The following is a 4527-nucleotide window of genomic DNA, read 5'->3' on the forward strand; positions in this document are numbered from 1 at the left end:
ACGTGAAGGTAGATAACAATACTGTGACACCTAGTCTCAAAACAACCAAAGCCAAGAACTTGGTATGTAGCTCCGTAGTGAATGCTCCTCAGCATGCATGAAGCCCTGAGTTCAAACCCCGCCATCCACTACAGCCCTGCTCTAATGAAAACTCAACAGCTTCTCACTGCAATTCGGACATGTGCAAAGTCCCCATAAGGCCTCATCAAAGCCCCAAAGCAGCCTTCCCACACCCTCCTCTTCCTCATTGGTCTAACACTGCTCAGCTAAAACAAGCTCATCCTAGTCTCAGCTCACGTCATCTCTTCAGAGAAACTCTTACTAGAGAAAATGGCCATTCCCAATTCCTGGCACCACCTGCCCCCTGTCCGTCCCGTCCCCCCCGCCCCCTCCAGCTGTAAATTCCCAGAGTTAGACATCTTGTTCTGATTGCCACTAACACTACTATTCTTTCCCTATAAGCCAGTTTGTTTAAAGCTCTGCTGGGTATTCGACAAAGACTATAATCACTTTGAAATAAACTTGTGTATATACTTTTGGCTTTTTGTTTTATTTTGTTGTTTTTCGAGACAAGGTTAGAGAAACAGCTTTGGCTGTCCTGGAATTTGATTTGTAGACCAGGAAACTCACAGACATCCACCTGCCTCTGCCTCTGCCGGGATTAAGGGACCACCCCCGGCTTATTTTGGTGTTTTGTGTGTTAAGTCTTGCTATTTTTTCAGTTACATGACTGTCTTGCCTGTTTGGCCTACGAGGACTTGAAGGGGGGTAGGTTCTGGCCTAACTACCTGGTTTCTCTCTGGCTCTGTGACCTCCTTAATCTTCCCCCTTGAGTCACCTTGAATCCCAGGAACAAAGGAGACTGACAAACGTCTTCGTGGCTGGGCCTCTAACTCCCGCAGGGCAGTGGGTCTGTAGGACCGCCTAAAGCCAGTGACTGTGGTGGGGAGGTGGTTACCTGGAGCCCAAGGAACTGGTCAGAAGCAGAGACACCTCAACTGTTGATCTCCTTAGTTCTAGCCCCCCACCCCTTGCTTTCCTGACCCAGCTCTTCCAGTTTAACCTCAAAGCTGGCTGGGGGTGGAGCTCAGTGGGTAGTGTCAGCACCTGGAAGACGCACTCATTGTCATGGGCTCCTTGATCTGTCCCTAGTCCCAAAGAGGCCACCATCCTTCGCCTCTGATATTGGTGTGCTGTGACCAGTGTGGGGGAGTCTAGCCTGTAAGGACTGTCAGAGACAGGGCTCTTGCCCTAAGAACTCCAGTAACAGGGCTGCAGCGATGCCTGAGGGAAGAGGTGATCTACTGCCAAGCCTAACGACCAGAGTTCAAGCCTCAGAACCCACACGGTGGAAGGGACTTAAATAGGCTGTCCTCTGACCTCCACACTGCACTGCACATACATAATCCTACACACACACACACACACAATAAATAAAAATTAAAAAAAAAAAAACCCTCCAGTAACAAGACTCAGAAGCAAGCTCTAGTACTAAGGTTTTAAAGTCTCAGGATATCTAAGCAGCTTTCTTTCTATAAGAAAATGTTTTCAATCACTTCATAAATGTCAGGAAGAAAGGAAAATTAAAAATCGAGCAGTAACCCAAACTAAAATAATGTGGACCTCAATCTGATGCTGCAACGCCCCCATCACCGGTAATAAAACAAAGCAACACAGTGTACAGTCTAGTTAGAGGATGTTCCAAGTGTGCGCTGTACTAGGCTCTCCGGGGGGGGGGGGGGGGGGGGGGCCTATGGAACAATGGACTCTTATTCAGACTTATCCCTGATGAGTAGGTCAGAATTTCAGTTCTGGAGGTGGGAACACCTCGTTAAAACTCAAGTTGCCTACCCACATTATTGACGGACACAGCTGGTTTTGGCAAATAATGGAGGTAACAAATCTGTAATTTAACACATCTCTCAGTTAATTTTGATGCTCAGATTCAGAAATCATGGGTGTGGAGCTTTTTGGGGGAATGCAAATCTTGCTGCTTAAAATGGCTCGAACTAGATTAATAAAACAGCATTTGGGGATGAAAGAATGAACAGGAAGTATTTAAAGCACCAGTTTCTGGAATACAAGTGTTCAATGTGGCAGGATTTATTGCTGGGCTCCTAACATACACTACTTACAGTATTGTATTCAGATACACAAAGAAAACCAACGCCACTATGTTGCCTTTAGCCACTAGAAAATTAACTATTTCCATCTCTGGATACCTCCTGACCTTTCCAGACCGCTCTCCTGTAACAATTTAAGAATGCTACACACCTCCCTGGTATTTGTCTATATAGAGAAACAATCTTTTTTTTTTTTTTTTGAAAGTGAAAAAAGTGCATTGAAGCTTATTTGAATTTCTCTCATTTTTGAAGTACTATGAAATCACTTGCAACTCTCACGTTCCCACAATCTGATGACTAGACCCGGGTATTTTCCGGGCTCTTTTACAATACAACCAACTACACATACACGGATAAAATGAAGAGTACAGGAGGAGCATGTTCCCGGAAGGCCGACCGACCCTGCCCTTGGCTTCGGAAGCTCGGACTCTAACCCCAATAATCCAGGGGGGGTCTCAAAACCCTGCCCTAAGCCGTCGGGCCGAGGTCAAAGGAGAAAAGACGGCAGGGTGCGGGGGGTCGCGGGGAGGGATCCCCTAACCCAAGAACCCGACCGCATCCCACTATTCTCGGCCCGAGACAAAGGACCGAGAGCGAGCCGCCGCCGCCCCGGTGCGCGCAGGGTCTGGGGTCGCGGTGGCCGCGGCCTCCCCGGCTCGGCGGCCCAGGGCCCGGCCTCCCCACCGGGCGCCGCCCGCCGCCAGGGAAGATGGCGGCCGCCGAGCAACTGCGCCACCAGCGCTGGCCGCAGGCCAGGCCCAGCGCCATCTTAGCGCCCTCCACCCGCCGCCCCCACCCCGGGCAGCCGCCTTCGGGGCGACCCGGCAAGGCGGGGGGCCGCGAACCCCTCTCGGCCAAAAACGTGAAAATCAAGACCAAGACAAAAACAAAACTAAAGGCACAAAGACCGCTCTCCGGAGCGGGCCTCCGCCACGGCCCTCCGTCTCCCGGCCCGCCGGCTAACTCCGGCCTCGCAGGGGCCCCGCACGGCCGAGCCGAGGGCGCGGCGGGCAGGCTCGTCCCGGCTCGGGGCCGCGGCTGCTCGGCGGTGCCTCGGGGCCGGCCGGCGGGCCACCAAGTGCGGGCAGGCGCCGCGGCCCAGGCCGGGGATGAGGCCCAGGAGGCCGGCCGCCCCCCGCTGCCCCGGCCCCGGCCCCGGCCCCGGCCCCGGCCTCTCCCCGGGCCCCGGCCTCTCCCCGCGCGCAGGGGCCGTGGAAAGGACGGAGCTGCCGGGACCGAAGCAGCCGGCTCCCGGCCGTCCCCGCCGCCGCCCTCCCGTCCCCTAGGCCGACCGCGGGCTCCATTTTGCCGGGAAGCGAGCAGACGCGGTTGACACCGCAGAGCCTCGGAGAAAGGGAGTGGGAGAGAAGCGATGGAAGGGGTGTGTGGCGCGGCGAGGGGAGGAGATTGGGAAGGCTGATTTTTCTCGCTCGGCCGCCGTCACTCCAGGCCCTCCCTCGCCCCCTGCTCGCGGCCCCGCCGCGGCGCCGTCCTCCCCTCGCCGAGCCCCGCTCCCTCCTCCGCGGCTCCCGGGCGGCTCCGGGGGGCGGAATACACACACTCGCACACACACTCGGCGCACACAACTAATTTGAAAGCGGCTCAATCAATGAGTCATTAAAAGGCTCCCCTCCCCTCCCCTCCCCACCGCCAACCGCCACGCCGCCACCTCCCCTCCTTTTTTATCCCACACCCCCCCCCCTTCCCGAGCTCTCCCACTCCCCGCTCTAGAAATTTGCATCCGCGGAGAGGGAAAGGAAAAAAAAAAAAAAAAAAAGGAAGAAAAAGGAAGGGGAAAAAAAAAAAAGGGCAGGCGCCAGGCCCCCCACGCGGCCGCGGCGCCCCCGGCCCGGCGCCGCCGCCCCCGGTCCACCCGCGCCCCCGCCCGAGACACTGAACTTGGTCTTCCCAGGGCCCCGGCGGCGCCGGGAGAGGCATCCACACTAGATTCCCCTTTCTCCGTGTCCATTAAACATCCACCCACCACCACCATCACCCACCCACAAACCCACCCCCCCCCCCAAAAAAAAAAAACACAGCCTTAGCCAATAGCTCTCTGGGCTGAAACCTAATATCCTGGTTTTGGCAACTCGGTGTTTAATTTGCTCCTCTTTCTTTTCTGTCTGGCTGGAGATCTATCTCCAGCTCCCCCCCCCCCCCTTCTCCTTCTTCCCTCGCTTCTCCCCTCCCCGAAGGAAAAAAGAGGCAGAGGAAGGAGGTTGTGTTTTTTTTTTCTCCTTGAAATTTTTATCACAAAATTATAATACACTCAAAGGGAAACTCACCGTCATGAAAAAGCAGTGCCTTGTCAACGGGGTTTCTGCGCCATCGCACCAGGGGCGGCGGCGGCGGCGGCGGCGGCGGCGGGCGCGGGGCGCGGGGCGCGGGCGCGGGAGCTCCAGGC

The 4527-nt window shown here is 55.6% G+C and overlaps 1 protein-coding gene across 1 annotated transcript in view; it reads right to left on the reverse strand.

Moving 5' to 3' along the window:
- Bicral (BICRA like chromatin remodeling complex associated protein) overlaps nucleotides 1-4484 on the reverse strand; it is a 60808-nt gene extending 56324 nt beyond the window's left edge. Inside the window, exon 1 of the mRNA XM_059282445.1 lies at nucleotides 4409-4484. The gene's annotated coding sequence lies outside the window, so the exon portion shown is untranslated. The remainder of the gene's footprint in view (nucleotides 1-4408) is intronic.
- Between the last annotated feature and the right edge of the window lie 43 nt (nucleotides 4485-4527).

The sequence above is a fragment of the Peromyscus eremicus genome, chromosome 16_21 (genome assembly GCF_949786415.1).
Source record: "Peromyscus eremicus chromosome 16_21, PerEre_H2_v1, whole genome shotgun sequence".
In the NCBI taxonomy this organism is placed as follows: domain Eukaryota; kingdom Metazoa; phylum Chordata; class Mammalia; order Rodentia; family Cricetidae; genus Peromyscus; species Peromyscus eremicus.